This window comes from Oncorhynchus mykiss, chromosome 5 (assembly GCF_057628025.1).
Source record: "Oncorhynchus mykiss isolate SJ-2025 chromosome 5, ASM5762802v1, whole genome shotgun sequence".
Classification (NCBI taxonomy): domain Eukaryota; kingdom Metazoa; phylum Chordata; class Actinopteri; order Salmoniformes; family Salmonidae; genus Oncorhynchus; species Oncorhynchus mykiss.
Genome location: NC_143026.1, coordinates 71,597,036 through 71,619,620, shown reverse-complemented (window position 1 = coordinate 71,619,620; position 22,585 = coordinate 71,597,036). Strand labels below are relative to the sequence as shown.

General features: G+C 40.8%; 1 protein-coding gene across 2 annotated transcripts in view; it reads right to left on the bottom strand.

Moving 5' to 3' along the window:
- Positions 1–6,934, bottom strand: part of nlgn1 (neuroligin 1) — a 280,440-nt gene extending 273,506 nt beyond the window's left edge. The window contains exon 1 of one of the 2 annotated variants that reach the window (XM_021604119.3): positions 6,455–6,934. The gene's annotated coding sequence lies outside the window, so the exon portion shown is untranslated. The remainder of the gene's footprint in view (positions 1–6,454) is intronic. The other variant, XM_021604121.3, reaches the window with a different exon arrangement.
- Between the last annotated feature and the right edge of the window lie 15,651 nt (positions 6,935–22,585).

Genomic DNA, 22,585 nt, shown 5'->3' with positions numbered 1-22,585 from the left:
TTGAATCAAAAGGAAAATCAATTAAATTCTGTACTATATGCTCATGTTTTCCTTCTAGAAAATTATTTCTCATTCCATTTTCCTCACTTTCCCTAAATGGGGACAACAAATGGTTGCCACTTTGCCTCCAATTTCCATACTTTCTGTGTGTGATTAAACCCTTCCAGGTGTTGAGAACAAATTTCACACGTGGCCAAGATATCCATTTAACAAATCCTTTGAAAATCCCCTGCTTAAGAACCCCAACATAATAAGCTCAAGGAAAAAGATGAAATGAAATCTATGAAATCAACCTTGCCATTTATTTTGCAAGTGGAGTAACTCATGTATCATCCTGTTTTTCCAGGTTTTTTTCCATGTTGTTAGTATGTTGTTGGTTCCCAGAGTACATGGAGAAGCATGCATCGTGCAGATCCAGTGCAGGAACTTGTCCCAGTGTGAGTCGAATCACTAACCTGCTCAGGGACACTGCAGCCAAGTGTCAATGCTGAAATGGGAAGCTTTGAAATGGGACGCAATGTTATGACTGTATGTTATGTAAAAAAACATGTCATTGTTCACTTATAGACAATCTATACCTGATGCATCACAATACGTCATCACCACTTCATTTATTACCCTATTAATAAACTGACGGGTATACGGAGTGGCAAAATACCACAGAAAAGGCATGGCTATGCAGTACATAGACTGAGAGACGATGGTAGATGAACAGCGTTTAATGAGGTTCAGCACATTTTTCCCCATAGGAGCCACTGGAAGGTCCCCGATTATATAGAGGTGTACTCTGGAAAACAAACGGCCTATTATTTCAGCCCAAGCTGTAAAGCATAGAGAACATAGAGGCACAAAGCAGAGTTATGGTGGCAGTCAGTCAACAGACTAAACCTTCCATCACTGTGTGGTTTACATCCATGCGAGCTCCCACTGACCTTAATGATCTAATTTCACCTCCAATAAAGGCTTTTGGGGAATTTATAGATGACTGCTTATGACTATTTCAGTGGATGCTTAGCCAGCAGGTTCGCCATGGCCAGAGTGTGATTTGGGGATTTTGCGGTGTGACAGTGAGATGTCGCTGTGAATTAAGAACAGGAGTCAGAAGCCTCCTCTGTGCTCATAACAAATTGAGCACCGTTTGTGACAATGTCCATTGTATCACCATCCTTCAGTAAAACATGTCAGTCACATTGTGAGGAAGTGAATAACTAGACTTGACTGCAGCAGCTCCACTGAGGCCTGTCTCCAAACTGGGGGAAATCCCAGGGCTGGGGTTATTAATAAAGACTGATGAATACATCCAGCATCCATACATTAATAAGAAGAAAGCTACAATCTATAGTAAATCCATTAGGAAATGATGATTAAGAAACAATAATGATCATATGACAAATGACCACCACCACTATGTGTGCTACTAATAAAAAATGATAGAACGCTGATACCAATAATATCATCAATTACATTTGGTAGCAGCGGTAGTAGTAGAATCACTAATACAAGTAGTAGTATCCACCATTTTGGTTTTTCATCATTACTACCATCTTAATTATGGCTAATGACACTTAACAAATTCCATGATTTACTCAATTACTGCTTAAGTCCCTCTGACTGTAGCAGGTTTTCTTGTGCTGTCATGTCACATCAACTCTGATGGCCCCTCAGTGCTCTGGAGTACTGGGAACATGGAGAAGTTAAAACTGTAATGGCAAGCCGTGAGCGCTTCACACTGCACACACACACTGCACACAAACTGCACACACACACACAGAGAAACACACAGCGTATGGTGCCCAGCATACGCCTGCAGCTCGTGGCGGAGCACTGAAGTGCATGACGACAGGGGTGACGTGGCTGCGCATTATTCAGCCTGCTCTACTCCCAGCGTCTGCAGCAGCTCTGGTGAAGTCCTGCATCACACTGCACACTATAGCCTACACTACTCCCTACTTTATTTACCCCCTTATCCTTAATTAGCCCCCTTAAGAAAGCCTCCTCCTCTGGTCTCACATCCCCATATTACACTGTTTACCAAGATGATAAACAGCATCATAACTGGACAGCTTCATTGGTGCTTCTACATAGCAAATTGGGTCAATTCTCTCAAATCAAGTTTATATTTAACTGCATTTCACCTGGGTGTCGAGACACTGAACAAAATGAAGCAAGAACTGCCAAACAAAACAATGAAAGAAAAGGGAATACAAGTTGAACAAACATTGATAACACAATCAATGGATAAAGACCGGGACAGGTAGCGAGTAGAGGTGGGAGAGGCAGTGATCAGCTGATCACAGCCCTTGTTAGAGCCTGTATTTAGAAAACATGTTTTCATAATTTGACTACATTTATGCAGCATGGATGGATTGGTTGTGTGGGAGGGCATCTGTTTTTTTCCCTTCACTTGGTTCACCTGACTGCCATCTTCGTGCCTTCTTGCCAGGGGTCACAGCTGAAGCACTAGGTTGGCGTGAAATTTTTAAAAATGGAAAAGCTTCCTGCCTTCTCTCCGAGTGTCCCTGTGCTCAGTGAGAAACACTACCTCCCACTCTCTCACTTCAGGGCACAGGGAATAGGCCTGGTCAGGAGGAGGCGTGGGAAAGTCATTATCATACTTAGAAAATTATCAACTCCACTATTAGATAATATTTTCCACTAATACAAATGTGGCAGGCTCTCCCCAGCCCAGCTCTCCTGGGGCAGACAGGTCTTACGGCTCCACTTTAGCCCACCCCTAGGATCCAGGGGGCCCCCTAAAATTGGTTTACATCAAAGCAATAATTAGTCAGTTAGTTACTGCAGAGCTCATAAGGGACTGGGATGTCCTCAAGGGCCAAGCCTGTGAGCTGGAGAGAGTAAACACAGAACCTACACTCAGCTAGTTTCCCCTGGTGGGACTCAAACTTGGGTTTGATTTCTTAATGGGCACAAATAGAGGGCAAAACTTTCTTTAAGAGACATAAATGAGTCAAAACTTTAGTGGAGCATTTGTGGTTGTTAATTCTCGATATGAATCCAATATTTTTTCACTTTGCTCTGATCTGGCTTTAAAAGCCACCCCCCTGAGTGGAAGGACAGGTGTTCTTGTGAAAACACAGAGCCTACTGAATTGGAAAGTGTGAGAGCGCTGCTGTGGCCCAGCTCTCTCTCACCTTTAGAGCTACAGGACTCTGATCGATTGGCTGAGACGTCCTTTCACTCCAGCAGCTGTGGATAGGTGAGAAGTGGAGTACAGATGAGAGGAAGCGAGCAACAAGCAAAAACTGCACTCCTCACAGGGACACAGAGATAAAAGTCCATTAAAGCCGTTTAGCTTTGTCTTGCACTTTGAGTCCCTGGCACATACTGTGCTTCACTTTATGTGTTTTGATTTTCTTCAGGAAATGGACAAAATAAGTGTAAAAGGACTGGATGCCCTCAGGTGAGAACCTGAGCCATCAGACCAGAGGGTTGGTCAGGTCCCACAGCAGAGCTCTGTGCCTCTGTCCACTCATTAGATTGGGTGCTCCAACGTCCCTCCATGGGTACACACACACACACACACACTTCCGACCTGATTAATGCCCCATTTCCCAGAGCCTGCTGTGCTCCCTGTCAGAGCTGATGCTCTCGCTGCACCCATTTCCCACCTCAGATCAGTCAGACATAATGAACTGACCAAAAACACAGCAAATAACCATTAAGCTCAGCTCTCATGTTGACAAGAGGAGACCATCAGTCCACTTGAGTTGAAGAAAGACTGTAGGGCTAAATAACTAGCAAATGGCTAGTTAACATGCAAAACCACCTACCATGGCAAATCCCAAACACCATCCATGACACAGGATACTCACAAAGCCTTCTTTAGAGGGGCCATTTGGAGCCCATGCTAGAAAATTTGCAAAAAATGCAGACAGTTCCAAAATGGCCCCAAATTAAGCAACACCAGGTCAGAACTTGTAACAGAAAACTCCACAGCAATCATCTAAGGAGGAAAGGATAGCAGATATCTTCCATATTTTCCATCCCATAGCTAAAGCAGGTGTGCTTCCCACATGTCTATTAGCTTGTGGAATTATTATCTGAAACTAAAAGCCACACTGTCTGACTGTGATCATGTGCCAATACAGTCCATGCAATCTGTAAAGGGAAAGTATTTAGCTTTTAAAAATAAAATAAAAAATCTAAAATAGTAGTATAGAAAGAAAAACTGGTGACGGTCATCTTGCTAAATATAAATGCCCAGACAGAGAATGTTATGTTCAAAGACATGCGACAGTTGGAGGCTCTCTGCCAATACTGTAATGAAAAGAGTAGTATTCCAATGACAATTTGGCAATCAGACTTTTTTTTGCAATACTTGTAAACAAGGGAAATTAGATGAATAATGCATTATGAGACCTGGAGTTGACTTTCTGTACTTGAACAATAGAATTTGCCATCAATGGTCATTTGTCATAGGCTGTTGATTTAGCACAACGGTAGGCACTGTGCATAATGCACTGAAAAATAAAGTTTTCCAAAAATGTCCTAACCAACATTATGAGGGTGAGTTCACTAAATCGGCCATATAATTCTAAAGTAACGCACCTGAAACAACAGGAACGCAGAAGTCAACACTTCCATAATTTATAAACTAGCTCCCTCCCATGTACAGAGTGGGTAGCTGAGTTAAGAGACTGCCAGGGGCTAAAGGAAAGAAGGTAGATTATTGTAAGAAGCTCTAACCTTTCAGGCTACTGGCTTGACAATAGATCAATGGTTTGAGACTTTTGGAGGTATGAACTACTGATGACACAGATGTTAAAAAATATAAATAAACATAAATAAATGTAAAAAAAAAAAATAAAAAAAAACAGTAGCCTAAGCATTAGCAACATTGTATCCCATTGTTTCAAATCAATTTGGCTCCTTCCATACATTCTAGTTGAGTTGAGTGAGTCAAAATGATATCTTTATTTAGCTAGACATTTAAATTAACATTTATATGAACAATTTTGAATGTTACTTTCAATGTTAAAGATGTTAACTTAAATGGCTACGGAAAAAAGCTAATATTTTACTCGTTGCTCTCACAAATCAGTAGACATAATTGATCATTTTTTGTGCTTGCGTTACAATATCAAATGTAATTGGTCACATACACATGGTTAGCAGATGTTAATGCGAGAGTAGCGAAATGCTTGAGAGCAACTAATCATATCGCTCTCTATTTCAAATCACATTCAACTGTGTCCTTGACGCTAATATTGTGTACGATTTGATTGGTTTAGGCCTACCTACTACCTCATTTTATGAGCTTTTACAGGAGCAAAATCCAATGTGGCTAAAACGACACAACATGCAGTGTTCATGTCAATAAAACTGTAATTAACAGCACCACGCCAGAGCGCACTGTATAGGAGCTTATCTGAAAAATGCCCACTTATGCATATAGCAATCGATGTAAGTCAATGACCAATAGCTTGAAGATCATATGGTGAGTTTATCCCCCATATCAAACATACCTTAAACATCCATATTGTAGATAATATCAATAACGACTATTTGCCAAAGCCAAATAAACTAATCCAGTCTTTTACTGCTATGAGTAGCTTGTCCTGTCTGTGGGCTATGAATTGAGCGCACATAAATACCGCATTTATCCAGTTTTCTGGTTCCCCGTGCCTATAGCCAATAGTGCTGAACTTGCCCATCAAACGTTGCCTACTCGATTTACTATATAATACATTCAGATCTTCATAGCATAAAATGTTTAGCCACCAGCTGAGTGTTTTAATTGTCTACTCAGTCGTCTCTGAACATACCCATTGACATTAATTAATGAAGGCTAAGACATTCCCGACTCAACGTGAGGTATATATCCTTAATTATGGGTCAATTAATATCAAGTAATTTGGCTGATTAATTTCAATTAAGGGTGGAAATTGATTTTCCTTCATCAAGTGAGGATGGTGTTCTATCTTAATTGCACTGAATAGGGTTAGGTCTCTTCTCAGGACTGCAACTGACGTTAAAATGGACAGTGCATTTTGGACCTAAGCACCTGTGCAACTGGCATCAGCACAACTGACCCTTATGAAAGTAGATGTATCACATTTTCATATTCAACATACATGCACGTGAGTGTGTGAGCTTCCAACAGAGAGATTTCACCAGAGAGCTGAACAGGAGCATATTGTCAAGCATCTATAGCAACATATGCTCCATCGTTTAATGTAGCCACAATTCCATCATCCCCAATTGAAATTCGTCATAACTCTAGGATAATTATATAGGCTATGCAATATACACATTATGCATGAAATTAAATACATTTAGGCAGTCTAAACTTGTTTATCACCTCCTTTCCAAAAGATTACAATTAACCTCGACACAAAGGCTCGCGTTTAAAATCCCCATTTGATAAAAGTACACAAAAGCTGGGACCGAGTAACATGTTTAAACAGTCATATTTGCGTACATGTATATTTACCATAAGGCTTGATCTCCACCACTCGTCGTCACCTCAGACAATTTTCCTTAGTGCCATGTTCCGTTATTTCAGAGTGCATTGCTCTTTAAAATCAGGGACACAAACCTTGCCAGAAAAAATAGGACTTTTCACTTCAAAGGTTAAAAACTTGCTTTTTCATACTTCGTCATAATTCGGTCCAATTTCGCAGAATAAAGACAAACTAAAGGGTCCCCCTCAGCCGGAATAAGTGTTTTTAATCCAAAATGTTTTCCTTCATCAGACGACCATTTGCTCTGGGTCTTGCGCAACCCTCCTTGTCTTAACAACATGAAAACTAAAGAACTGAAATATTTTTTTTATCTGCTCCTCACGATTCAGGGTGCACCTGCTTGATAAAATGCCGAGGTCTCTTCTCATCCCTGTTGGAGAGAGGATGCGCTGATCGAAAAATGGAACAGAGATACACCTAGTGGCCCTGGAAAGAACTTCAATAAAGCTGCTAAATATTTTTTAAAGAGACAAGGAATATTTGTTTCCGTTTGTCTGCAATTTAACTTCCTCTTTTCAAGTCACGATTTTACTCCAGCCCATTATAGGTTACCTATTGTGTTGTATCTCAATGTGTGGGCATTTCTGAAGTAGCTATTATTCCCAGAATGAATCACTTCCCTGAACGTACTGCTGTTGCATCACATTCACAGGTACTTTTTGACTGCATTTTATTTGCCAGAGTGTTTGTTGTTTTTTAGTACAGAATGATCACCAGTGCATATGAGCATACACCACCTGAGAGGGATAATTATTTAAACCCTGGATTGGATTTAGCCACCATATAGAGCCATTGTTCTGCAAGCACTTCACAATTGATAGGCTACTTGCAGCACATGGAGAATGTTAAGAATATTGCTCTGTTTGCTACAAGCATTGTGGGACTGCCACTATATATGATTTCACCTAAAGAATATTTTCAGCAACACGGACAGCCTTTCCAAGTAGAGAAAGATAGAGGGTACAAACAACCGTTGAAGTTGTACCCTATTAATGTTAAAATAATAGGGCAGAGGAGTCAGAGAAGGCTAGGTTTAATAGATTTCTACACTTCAAAGGGAGTTTCAGTTGTGATTCTATTGTGTAGACATGGTCACAAAATAAGAATCTCAATTTATACTGAAAAAAATATAAACGCAACATGTAAAGTATTGGTCCCATGGTTCATGAGCTGAAATAAAAGATTGCAAACATTTTCCATATGCACAAAAAGCTTATTTCTCTCAACTTTTGGGCACACATTTTTTTTACATCCCTGTTATTGAGCATTTCTCCTCTGCCAAGATAATCCATCCACCTGACAGGTGTGGCATATCAAGAAGTTGATTAAACAGCATGATCATTACACATGTGCACACACATGTGCACCTTGTGCTGGGAACAATAAAAGGCCCCTCTAAAATGTGCAGTTTTGTCACAAAACACAATGCCACAGATGTCTCAAGTTTTGAGGGAGCAAGCAATTGGCATGCTGACTGCAGGAATGTCCACCAGTGATATTGCCAGTGAATTTCATGTTAATTTTTTACCATAAGCTGCCTGCAACATCATTTTAGAGAATTTTGCAGTATGTCCAACCGCCTCACAACTGCAGACCAAGTTCATGGCATTGTCTGGGTGCTCGGTTTGCTGATGTCAATGTTGTGAATAAAGTGCCCCATTGTAGCGGTGGGGTTATGGTATGGGGAGGCAAACTACGGACAATGAACACAATTGCATTTTAACAATGGCAAAGAGATACCGTGATGAGATCCTGAGGCCCACTGTCGTGCCATTCATCCACTGCCATCACCTCATGTTTCAGCATGATAATGCACGGCACCATGTCTCAAGGATCTGTAATTCTTGGAAGCTGAAAATGTCTCAGTTCTTCCATGGCCTGCATACTCAGACATGTCACCCACTAAGCATGGTTGAGATGCTCTGGGTAGATGTGTACATCAGCATGTCCCAGTTCCCACCAATATCCAGCAACTTTGAACAGCCATTGAAGAGGAGTGGGACAACATTCCACAGGCCACAATCAACAGCCTGAACAACTCTAAGCGAAGATGTGCTGCATGAGGCAAATGGTCACACTAGATACTGAATGGTTTTTGGATCCACGCATCTACCTTTTTTTAAGGTATCTGTGACCAACAGATACATACAGTGGGGCTAAAAAGTATTTAGTCAGCCACCAATTGTGCAAGTTCTCCCACTTAAAAAGATGAGAGAGGCCTGTAATCTTCATCATATGTACACTTCAACTATGACAGACAAAATGAGTAAAATAAATCCAGAAAATCACATTGTAGGATTTTTAATGAATTTATTTGTAAATTATGGTGGAAAATAAGTATTTGGTCACCTACAAACAAGCAATATTTCTGGCTCTCACAGACCTGTACCTTCTTCTTTAAGAGGCTCCTCTGTCCTCCACTCGTTACCTGTATTAATGGCACCTGTTTGAACTTGTTATCAGTATAAAAGACACCTGTCCACAACCTCAAACAGTCACACTCCAAACTCCACTATGACCAAGACCAAAGAGCTGTCAAAGGACACCAGAAACAAAATTGTAGACCTGTATCAGGCTAAGAAGACTGAATCTGCAATAGGTAAGCAGCTTGTGGGAGCAATTATTAGGAAATGGAAGACATACAAGACCACTGATAATCTCCCTCGATCTGGGGCTCCACGCAAGATCTCACCCCGTAGGGTCAAAATTATCACAAGAACGGTGAGCAAAAATCCCAGAACCACACGGGGGGACCTAGTGAATGACCTGCAGAGAGCTGGGACCAAAGTAACAAAGCCTACCATCAGTAACACACTACGCCGCCAGGGACTCAAATCCTGCAGTGCCAGACGTGTCCCCCTGCTTAAGCCAGTACATGTCCAGGCCCGTCTGAAGTTTGCTAGAGAGCATTTGGATGATCCAGAAGAAGATTGGGAGTATATCATATGGTCAGATGAAACCAAAATATAACTTTTTGGTAAAAACTGAACTCGTCGTGTTTGGAGGACAAAGAATGCTGAGTTGCATCCAAAGAACACCATACCTACTGTGAAGCATGGGGGTGGAAACATCATGCTTTGGGGCTGTTTTTCTGCAAAGGGACCAGGATGACTGATCCGTGTAAAGGAAAGAATTAATGGGGCCATGTATCGTGAGATTTTGAGTGAAAACCTCCCATCAGCAAGGGCATTGGAGATGAAACGTGGCTGGGTCTTTCAGCATGACAATGATCCCAAACACACCGCCCGGGCAACGAAGGAGTGGCTTCGTAAGAAGCATTTCAAGGTCCTGGAGTGGCCTAGCCAGTCTCCAGATCTCAACCCCGTAGAAAATCTTTGGAGGGAGTTGAAAGTCTGTGTTGCCCAGCAACAGCCCCAAAACATCACTGCTCTAGAGGAGATCTGCATGGAGAAATGGGCCAAAATACTAGCAACAGTGTGTGAAAACCATGTGAAGACTTAGAGAAAACTTTTGACCTCTGTCACTGCCAACAAAGGGTATATAACAAAGTATTGAGATAAACTTTTGTTATTGACCAAATACTTATTTTCCACCATAATTTGCAAATAAATTCATAAAAAATCCTACAATGTGATTTTCTGGATTTTTTTTCTCATTTTTTTCTGTCATAGTTGAAGTATACCTATGATAAAAAGATGAGAGAGGCCTGTAATTTTCAAGTGGGAGAATTTGCACAATTGGTGGCTGACTAAATAATTTTTTGCCCCACTGTATCTGTGTTCCCAGTCATGTGAAAGCCATAGATTAGGGCCCAATTAATGTATTTCAATTGAATGATTTCCTTATATGAACTGTAACTCAGTAAAATCGTTGAAATTGTTGCATGCTGAGTTTATATTTTTGTTCAGTATACATTGAGTTGCTCGTAAACGTGTAGAAATGCTGTAATTACACTAATAACAATATTGTATTAATGTGGTAACACGGAACATAGTACATTGTTGTGACTGTAGTAATTCAGCTGGTATAACTAAACGGATATAATAGAGCAACTTAATGTCCGTGTTATCTTAAACAGTGCTGTCCTGTTCACAGTCATCAGATAACTTAGGAATCAGTAGCCTAGCCAGCCAATAGTGCATCTGCACAAACGCCTAGCTTGATGTGCATCCTCCATTCAGGCTGCAAAGGCATAATTTTCCTCCTTAAGTAGCTTCAATTGCGAGAAGGTGGGAAAAATGGGAAATATGTGTACTTTCTTTATGAAACACCTTTTTCCACCCCCATTTTCAGATTTCCAGCCAATTTAGGATGTTGCACACTGTGTTCAGCCAAGGGTGTGCAATGTCCTGTCTGAAAATACAAAAATGGTGGTGGAAAATGGTGTTTCATCAAAAAAATAATATATATATATATATATATATATATATATATATATATATATATATATATATATATTTGTCACATACACATGGTTAGCAGATGTTAATGCGAGTGTAGCGAAATGCTTGTGCTTCTAGTTCCGGCAATGCAGTAATAACCAACGAGTAATCTAACCTAACAATTCCAAAACTACTACCTTATACACACAAGTGTAAAGGGATAAAGAATATGTACATAAAGATATATGAATGAGTGATGGTACAGAACGGCATAGGCAAGATGCAGTAGATGGTATCGAGTACAGTATATACATATGAGATGAGTAATGTAGGGTATGTAAACAAAGTGGCATAGTTTAAAGTGGCTAGTGATACATGTATTACATAAAGATGCAGTAGATGATAGAGTACAGTATATACATATACATATGAGATGAATAATGAAGGGTATGTAAACATTATATTAAGTAGCATTGTTTAAAGTGGCTAGTGATATATTTTACATCAATTTCCATCAATTCCCATTATTAAAGTGGCTGGAGTTGAGTCAGTATGTTGGCAGCAGCCACTCAATGTTAGTGGTGACTGTTTAACAGTCTGATGGCTTTGAGATAGAAGCTGTTTTTCAGTCTCTCGGTCCCAGCTTTGATGCACCTGTACTGACCTTGCCTTCTGGATGATAGCGGGGTGAACAGGCAGTGGCTTGGGTGGTTGTTGTCCTTGATGATCTTTATGGCCTTCCTGTGACATCGGGTGGTGTAGGTGTCCTGGAGGGCAGGTAGTTTGCCCCCGGTGATGCGTTGTGCAGACCTCACTACCCTCTGGAGAGCCTTACGGTTGTGGGCGGAGCAGTTGCCGTACCAGGCGGTGATACAGCCCGACAGGCCAGCCAGCTGGTCTGCGCATGCTCTGAGGGCGCGGCTGGGGATGCCGTCTGGGCCTGCAGCCTTGCGAGGGTTAACACGTTTAAATGTTTTACTCACGTCGGCTGCAGTGAAGGAGAGTCCGCATGTTTTGGTAGCGGGCCGTGTCAGTGGCACTGTATTGTCTTCAAAGCGGGCAAAAAAGTTATTTAGTCTGCCTGGGAGCAAGACATCCTGGTCCGTGACGGGGCTGGTTTTCTTTTTGTAATCCGAGATTGACTGTAGACCCTGCCACATACCTCTTGTGTCTGAGCCGTTGAATTGCGACTCTACTTTGTCTCTATACTGATGCTTAGCTTGTTTGATTGCCTTGCGGAGGGAATAGTTACGCTGTTTGTATTCGGTCATGTTTCCGGTCACCTTGCCCTGATTAAAAGCAGTGGTTCGCGCTTTCAGTTTCACGCGAATGCTGCCATCAATCCACGGTTTCTGGTTTGGGAATGTTTTAATCGTTGCTATGGGAACGACATCTTCAATGCACGTTCTAATGAACTCGCACACCGAATCAGCGTATTCGTCAATGTTGTTGTTCGCCGCAATGCGGAACATATCCCAGTCCACGTGATGGAAGCAGTAAGTACAAATATTTTCCATGTTTTTTTCAGCTGCCTATTCAAGGGAACCAAAGACTGAATAAGCACTTGAACATAACTTTAGATTGTGAAACTGCACTGATAGATATCAAGCAACTCAAGTGCTACAGTTGATATGGCGACTTGGAAAATGGAAGTTCTTTTTAAGAATAAGGGGAAACTTAGCCACTCTTCGTCCACTGTCCAGGGGCGCAACTTCGGTTTTAGAAGTGTGTGGGACATAATCTGGCAGGGGTTCCTCCTTCAGATTTTTTTGTGGCATCTAAAGGTAATTTCCTGCATTTCTACTAAGGCTGTCACAACAACAACAAAAATCTAGGTCCAACAATAGTACTCTTTTCTTTCGACAATCAATAGATTGGTGTATTATTACATAGGCCTATATAGACACACCCTATGTGTTTTAATAAAATCAACTAGGCTATTTGTACTGAACTTCTCTGATGCTTAAACAAGCTGTTCGATTAAAAATCAATACACACAAATGACTCAAGAAGGAGCCAGAGATCAAGATAGCCTCCTAACCCTCCTTCCCCTTCCTGCTGTTATGCTCCTGAGGTTGCTGGTAATAGGCTACACCAGTGCTCGACAAGCTTTTCCATTTGGAGTGCAAATGTATCTTACCATTTCTACCAATTTCCATGCCATTTATGATTTTCATATGCACATTTTTGTGGAACAGTTTAATTTCATTTATAAAAGTCATTGTATCTCAAAATCATTGTCTGTGGTTAATCCACATTCTATCTAAATCTAAATGAAAATTATACAAATCTAAAAGTAACTTTTCTTGCCATTCCCAACTATGTAATAATAACCTACATAAAGCCAACACAAAAACATTGAGGCATGCAGGGAGAAAAGATGATGATACAAATAAATAACCTGTAAATCACATTGGCTATGCACAGTCTGTCTGCAACGATCGTGAAACATTGTATCAACTATTAACAGGGTTGCCCCAAAACTCTCCCTAGCAAAGTTGAAACATTGTATCAAATATTCTGGGCCGTGCCAGTGAGCCCATAAAAGACACAACTGCAGGCTATTTGTGCAGGGGATAAGAAGTAATCAGGTTTCCACCTTATCAGAGCATTACATTTTTCAGTTTCATGCCAAGTGGTTATCGAAAGGGATAGAGCTGGAAATATTGTGTAAAACCTTTGATGAACTATTGTCATTATTAATTGATTCTAAAAACAGACTTTGTTTACTTGCTGTTTGAGGTGAAGAAAAATGACTTTGAGAAGCTCCACAACTCATTAGTGGTGGTGAGTTAAGACAAGCAGAAATACTACCAGACATCCGCAGTACAGGTAGACTAGTCCTACTTCTATATGCGTAATCAGGTGTGCATCCTTACTCAACATTGACAGGAGCGTTTCAAACAAAAGACGATTAATAAATTGACAAAACTTCTCACAAGTGTAGCATAGGTTGTGAGTTCTGTAAAACACATGTCAACTCCAACAATGAGAACGGTAAATGACTAATAATAAATTGAATGCATCAACAGAAATAACCCTAACCAAACAAACATTGCAGATTAGAAATTATATGAATTAACGGTCTTTTTTTTTATTTAACCTTTATTTAATCAGGTAGGCCAGTTGAGAACAAGTTCTCATTTACAACTGCAACCTGGCCAAGATAAAGCAAAGCAGTGTGACACAAACAACACAGAGTTACACATGGAATAAACAAACATACAGTCAATAACACAATTGTCACGAACGTCGTAGTGAGGAGACCAAAGCGCAGCGTGATGTGAATACATCCTTTTAATGATAGATGAAAACAAACACAAAGTACATTAAACAAACTATCAAAATGAACGTGACCGCTATAAATACTGAGTGCAAACATGCAACATCACATAGACAATAACCCATGAAATACCCAAAGATGGCTGCCTAAATATGGTTCCCAATTAGAGACAACGATAAACAGCTGCGTCTTATTGAGAACCAATCTAGGCAACCATAGACATACATAAACACCTAGATGGTAAACAACCCCATAAACCTACAAAACCCCTAGACAGTACATAAACACATACATCACCCATGTCACACCCTGACCTAACCAAAACAATAAAGAAAACAAAGAATACTAAGGTCAGGGCGTGACAACAATAGAAAAGTCTATATACAGTGTGTGCAAATGAGGTAAGATGAGGGAGGTAAGGCAATAAATAGGCCATAGTGGCTAAATAATTACAATTTAATTTAGCAATTAAACAAATGTAGGCTACTACTTGTGATATATGTAATGGGGAATTGATAGACAAGGAAACAATGCACACAATTAAGTTATGAAACAATGTATACGAAATGGTGGGAGTGAGCACATTCTGGAGAGACGTTCTTTGTGCATCTGAGCCACACTGCCCTTATTCTTGGACCACGGCGTCCCTGCGGCCTCATCAATGGATTAGTATACTGAGACAGGCGCAAATCAAATAGGTCACTCGTGTGCCATGACAACAACAAAAAAATCTATTTGTGACTGTTATGTTTTCAATACAGACTCTTTTGTCATACAGTAGGCTCGTCCATATAAGGCAGCCAGACCTGATGAAAGTTGCACAGTATACCCTTAATCTTGTAATAAATCTAATCTAGTAGTGATACATAACTTGACATTTCTGCCATCCATTGTGACATTGTGGGAGCATAACCAACCTTCCAATTAATGGCAATACATTTCCTAACCTCTATCAATAATAGGTTACACTGTTTCTTTTGATAACAGTCTCCAGTATCAACATTTCCAAGCAAACAAAAACAGAGAGAAGGGAGAATCCGTAGACATGCTGAGATAGCAGATCATACTCTTTGCCAGAATTCAGCCATCCTTCACAAGACAATAACATGCAAATATGTCCCCTTTTGGTTTTACATTTTCAGCAGAGGAATTGCATTTCTGAGTGCATGATATTCAGTTTCACTGGCATATAGGATGTTCTACGGATGGTCGTAAACTGCAGTAATTTATGTCTGAGATTATATGAACATGACTGGGCATTCAAACATTCAGTCTCTGTATTCAATCATCATCACTATTGTGTTGTGTACTGAGTTTGCACCATGACGGTGTAGTCTGTAGAGCTGTTTATATCATGTCAGTATGAAAAGTAGGGAAGTCGCTAGAGAAACTGACAGATCAATAACGTTACATTGCTATACTGACATTAATAAAAACTCACATTGCTACGTCAAAAAACATCAGAATATCGAGCGTTTGGACGCTGGTTTCATCGTTTGATTCAGATCTAGTGTGATTGAGGTAAAAATAATACCGAAAGTTTGTGAGCTAGCTAGCTAACGTTAGCCAACTTTTGGATAGCTCTAATGGTACATCAACTGATGATAACTAGCCAAATTAATTTACTTCTGTTGAAACGGGATAAAAAGATTACAAAACATTTCCATACACACAACAGTTGTTAGATACTGCACTCTGACATATAGCTAGAGGCTATAGCTGAACTGGCTGTGGTAGCTACTCGCTAGCTAGCTAGATGATTCTCTTCAGACGGAACTTCAGTCGAGAAGGGATGAAACATTAGCTAACATTACATGTCAGTTACACTACAAGCTCAGCACTGCACTGGGAAAAAAGTTAAACAGTAGTTACCTTGCCAGCTACATCAGTCAAATAAAGAGTAGCCAGTTTCTGCTCTGTTTGCTTTTACAACTCTGAGAAAAAGCGCAACACAAAAATGCAATTTTAGAATATGTGTGTGTGTGTTTCCACAGTGAAAGTTGTGCCACTGTCTATTGCCAAAGAGGTTGCTGTATTGTAAATCCTTTGTGATGTGGATGATGTTTGGCTCATGTGGGCATAGCTGTCCTTGAAGACAGTTGTGTCGTCACAAAAGGCCACTACTGGGCTAGCTACCCACATGCTGTGGTTGCTTGTTGCTTTCACTGAATGAAAGACAATGCACAGCCTGTTTCCCATTTGAGTGAGCTGAACCATTTGAAAATAAAAAATAGCCTCCAGCTAACTGGGTCTTCCTTGTTCAGTGTCATTGTTTCTTATATCATTTCATAAATATTGCATATTTTAATTGACGTGCTCCATTTTTATCACAGACAACCATTGAAAGTTTTAATGCACTTTTCACATTAATGCACGTTGGTCATTAGCAGTGAAACGTTGCCCTGACCTCATCCAAGATTCATTCCACCCACTGAATCTAAAAGCTGCTTTTTGCCTGTGGATACTCTGATGACAGCTCTGCATTCAGCGCAGACTGTGGATTCTAATATCTGTTAAGAACCACGAACAATGTAAATTACACCAACCCACTTCTCCTCTGTGGATCCACGTTCACTCTTCAAAGCCTGAGAGGAGGACGCCCCCACCATATGACTCATGGTCAGAACTACAACAGCATCCATCCTGGCTATACTGTATTTCATGGGCAACAAGATGATCCCCCAGAAAGTGGCTATTGTATAGGGAGACACTTGAAATTTACTCAAATGTTAGTCATTCACCCTGCCACTCTCTCCACCCATGTACAATGGGCCAAGCTGGAGAGGTCTTCTCTAGAATTATATGAAACACCGCCAGCTTTTCCATATGTCAGCCTGGGCTGTCATTCTGAGGTGCCTGCCATCATGCAGACTGGTCGTTTTCTATGCACAATGTGGAACAAGCATGTGGACAGATGTTGGGGAAGACACAGAGAGGCTGGGTACAGCACCACGTGGCTCCATTGCCCCGAGAGGAGAGAGGAAAGCATGGTGCCAAGCACACGCTGGTGTAATAACCAGGCCCCCCTCAGGCTGACTCTGATGATCGGCCTGCCTATGCCTGGCTACGAGCAGCTGCCGCTGCTGTGGCCAACCCCCATGTCGTCTGACCCACTCTCCTTGTCCGCTGCCACAGCCTCCTCCTTTTCCTGCTTCTTCTCCTCCTCCTCCACCTTATCCTGCTTCTTCTTCTCCTCACCCACTTAGTTACCTTCCAGTAAATCTGAAAAGAGCACCAATCTAAAATAGAGCCCACGCCACACCATCGTCACATACTGTATGTACCACCACTCAACTGCCTGCCAATCCACTATGAACTACATTTTGCAAAGCACAGCAAAGTACTGTAGGTCTCTTTATCTCTCTAAAAGTATTGTGATTGATTTAAAGCCCCACCGACCACTTGTTTCCTGGATACCACCTCCAGGGGGTTCCGCATATAGAGAAGGTATGATAGTCTAATGGTGTAATCTGTCTACCAACTAGGTCTCAAGCACAGGCCCTGCTAAAACCGTGCCAACGTCACGATTAGTAAATGGGTCAGGTTTTCATCTCTAACTAAATTAATGGAAATGAAAATGCTTCCATTTGTGATTGCTCCTCCCTTGTGTCGGAGAGTGCGGTAAGCCATAATCAGTTCCACAGGTATTCTGTAATGACAGTGTGGTTTGTGTCCTTGCTGGCTGCTCTCAAATAGTGCTGCTCATTCTAATCTGTAATACAAAGTAAATAATTTTACATTAGTGTCTACAAATGAATTTACAACTGCCATGGTGTATGTTGTAAACAAAGAACACCGGCTTTATCCATGTTTAAATAAGAAAAACATAGCGTGAGAGGATCTGCAACATTTACCAATGAGCTGAATATGGAAGGCTACTGTAACAAAACTCTTTAGGCTATGAGTTCCCCTGTGCCACATATCAATACAATGTCAGCTACACACCATTCTAATCAAGGCATGCAAGTTTTAAAAGAGTAGTGATAACAATGTGCACATTGCTCTACTGTATATTTGTAAACCTAAAAGATTTTGGTACCAAACCATTTTTTAACAGAATACCATTCACACTCATTTCGCATTCAAGTCATTGAATTGAATTTCTCTCTTCCTTCATCTCTAGTAGGATATGGTTAGAGGCAGACGTTCTGGCAAAAGTGACTCACTCATTGATGTCTGAGCGAAAAGCCCATCAAATTTATATCTGATGCCAGGGGGACCGGCAGCCTATTGTTCCAGGAGTGAGAGAGCAATCATCTGATATCATCAAACTGTAATGAATCTATATGGGGGGGAGAGGCGAGAGTGAAATTAAATGCGTCTTACAGAGCCATTTCAACTCCAAAGCACAACAATCCTCTCTCATTGGCACAGTCAATACAGAAAGAACAACAAGAAAAACGAAATGTGTCGTAACTTTTTTTAAAGGGGGACTAATGCACTGCATTTAGATATGATGTTAAAAATGTACAACAACAAAAAGTCTAAAAGCTTTATGATGCTGAACCATCCAAGCTAACCACTATGAATGGTCTGTATACAGTCCAATATTATTTAGGCGTTTGACCACCCATTGAGTCTTAAGGGACTTTGTCTGTGCCCTACATCATGCAGAGTGAAATGGGATTCATTGGTCGTGCAGGATCTCTCCCTTCATCACTGAGTGAGGAACTGGGAGAGTGTGGATCCACCATATCTGAGAGCCCATTCCAATTACATCAGAACGGGGAAGGGCTGGAGCTGCCTGGCACATATTGACTGCCCACTAAATCTTGTTTATACCGCGCCACGGGGTCAACAAGTGTGACTGCTGCGGCCCACTACTGGCAAAACATATTTCCACGGGTTGGGAAAGGAAGCCTCTAGCCTACAGCCCTCCTCAGCCTCTCTCTGTCTGGAGCATCAGCTACCTGTTCTACTCTGTCTGATGCCCAGACTGACAGAGGCATGGTCTTAGAGACACTCACATCAGTGGAGGCTCCTCAGAGGAGGAAGGGGAGGACCATCCTCCTCAGTGATTTTCAGAAAAATGTAAATAGTAAAAGATTTAAAAAGTTATAATTTTTAGATAAAACTATACTAAATATAATCACATGCCACCAAATAATTGATTAAAACATACTATTTTGCAAAGGAGGTCTACAGTAGCCTCAACAGCACTCTGTAGGGTAGCATCAAGGTGTAGCCGGAGGATAGCTAGCTTCCATTCTCCTCTGGGTACATTGACTACAATACAAAACCATGATTCTCACCCCTATCCATAGACATACACAGTAATTATGACAACTTCCGGAGGACGTCCTCCAACCTATCACAGCTCTTACAGCTTGAGCTGACATGTTGTCCACCCAATCAAAGGATCAGAGAATGAATTCAGTACTGAAAGCATAAGATACAGCTAGCTAGCATTGACGTGCATAAAATGTTGTGAGTAGTTGACTCAGACAGAGACAGAAAATAGTTGAACAGTTTTGAACAAATTAATTTCTTCCAAAATTAAGGAGAAGCAAGAGAGAAATAGAGATTGACATTTTATTTCACTTTCAGTTTCACTTACTTAGCTAGCAAAAGCAGCTAGCTAGTTTATCCTCCTCAAACACCCTGCTCAAGCAGATAGATGCTATGTTAGCTAGCTGCCTATGACTATCCAATACTTCCAAGTCAAGGTAAGCTTATGATTTTCCCAAATTTATTGCCACCAGGGCCCGCCGGTGTAAGTGCTAAACTGTTTACTGACTGTACACTGTAATGCCACTGCATGATAGTAGCAGGTTTACTAACTCATTAATTTTATTAGCTATGTTGACTATGACGTTACTTTATCTAATATTGTGGCAACGATGTAGGCTGTGTGTAGCAGTTATGATATGGTTTGGCTTGTAAAGTTTTTTTTGCCTGGTCACATACAGCTGATGTTTTGTGCATTGAAGTCCACAAGCAAAGGGACAAAGTGAGAGGAGGAGAGTGCATACATGCGAGAAGGAATACAACGTGGCTGTTATGAAAGTGAACTGTGTTTACGCGTGATCAGGGGTGTAATAATTCTGCTGATTCTGTTGAAAATTGATAAAAATACCTGAATTTGTCCAAACTCTCGTTTGCAACTGTTGGGCTAATGATCACACCCTATATCAGCTAGAGGCAGGCAAGAGTGTGCAAGGCTGTATTGAATGTGTCACTGTCTGTCCATGTGTCACTGTCTGTCACCTCAAATTTTTCCTCTCTCATCTTAAACGGCACTGACTGCCACTGACTCACATAATGTGCCTGGGAGTATTTTGGTGCCTACAAGAGACGACAGAAGTGTCTCTGAAGCAGGGGGAAAGGGACAGACCTCTGAATCTATCTGAAAAATAAAAGTGTGGTTTATTGTAGGGAAATTATTATGATATACAAAAGCCTGGTTTAGTGGTGACCTGATCCCTCGATCAGGAGTCCCAGACAGTGTCTGGAATAAGTAAAAAATGAAATTAATTTATAAAGATTTTATCTGAGATAGTTTTATTTTATTTTATCTGAGACAGTCGAGGACATATTAGCTTCTTGACCTCCCATTTCCACTTGCCCATGAGTCTAGGGAGTTTGGTCTGGCCATAAAGCTGGGCTTACTGTGCTGCTAAACTTAGTAGGATGTGTCTGCATTGTGGACATGATAATGCATTAGTGCGCTAGTAGAGAACTGATAAATAAAGTAGTGACCAGGGGAAGTAAGGCAGAAGTGGTGTTTCTCATTGGATGCAAGGTCAAGCAAATATGGCTGTTTCAGAATTCTGCACAACCTCTTCCCGAAACATTTGCCTGACATTGACATCACATTCAGTGTCCTTGCGGGGAAACTGTTTTTGCTCGGCGCCTTTTGCTCATTTGTATTCCAAAACAAACAGGACACCAGGTTGATGAGACTGCGTTATGAAACCTGGGCTTTCCATCTTCTTTGATGTAAAAAACGACCTCTTACTTTGTTTTTGACAACAGAGGAAAAAGTGCACAGCTTCTTTCCCCTCATCCTCCCGGTCTGCCTCACTCTTCCTTGGCAAATAAAGGGAAAACCTTGGGAAAAGTACTGCTGAATTTGTCAACCCCATAGAACTCTAAGTTCCCCCGAGCAGCATAATGTGTTTAAACTGAGTGGGAAAAAATTACACCAGAGAGATAGAATAACCTGAAAGTGTGAAATGGACCTAAATTGATTTTTACCCTGCGAATGATGCATTTTAGGCTAAAATTCCAGTATGTGTTGTGAAACTTGATAGATACCTTACATATTCCACTGTTCATAATTTCAAGTGTAAAGGGAAGTCTGTCTTTTGTATTCGATTTCAAGTTCTTCATTGATGTAATTGGTCGTGGCATGGGGAGAATGTGAGGCCTCTGACAACTGTAAAAAGCTCTAACAACACACTATTGTATAATATATATGTCAGTAATGGAGCTCTATCTTGTTTGATTCCATAAGGGATAATAAATACTACATTACAAGAGGATTACTGACTGCTCAAAAAGTTAATCCTTCAGATACTGCAGGAGAAAAACATTAAATTTTTACATTTTACAATTTAGTCATTTAGCAGATGCTCTAATCCAGAGCAATTTACAGTTAGTGCATTATTTGAAGATACAGTATCTAGGTGGGACAACCACATATCACAGTCATAGTAAGCACATTTTTCCTCAGTAAAGTAGCTATCAGCAAAGTCAGATCGCGTAAGCTATATATATATTTTTTTATCAAATAAAAATAATCAAGTGTGAGTGTTTTTTTATTTATTTTTTATTATTGTTTGTACTTTTGGGGGGGGGGGGGGGTGGATCAGCTTTAATTTTGCAGATAGATTGTTGCTTCCATCAATGTAATTGTCTGCATCATTTCCAATCCCCATATATTTTGTGGTTTGTGTGCCTTTAAACAGATAGGCTAATTGTGCCTTTCTGATAGGCTAATTGACATCATTTGAGTCAATTGGAGGTGTACCTGTGGATGTATTTCAAGGCCTACCTTCAAACTCAGTGCCTATTTGCTTGACATCATGGGAAAATCAAAAGAAATCAGCCAAGACCTCAGACAAAGAAATTGTAGACGTCCACAAGTCTGGTTCATCCTTGGGAGCAATTTCCAAATGCCAGAAAGTTCCACATTCATCTGTACAAACAATAGTACGCAAGTATAAACACCATGGGACCACGTAGCCGTCATACCGCTCAGGAAGGAGATGTGTTCTGTCTCCTAGAGATGAACGTACTATAGTGCGAAAAGTGCAAATCAATCCCAGAACAACAGCAAGGGACCTTGTGAAGATGCTGAAGAAAACAGGTACAAAAGTACCTATATGCACAGTAAAACCAAAGTCAACCTAACATGAAAGGCCGCTCTGCAAGGAAGAAACCACTGCTCCAAAACCGCCATAAAAAATCCAGACTACGGTTTGCAACTGCACATGGGGACAAAGATCGTACTTTTTGGAGAAATGTCCTCT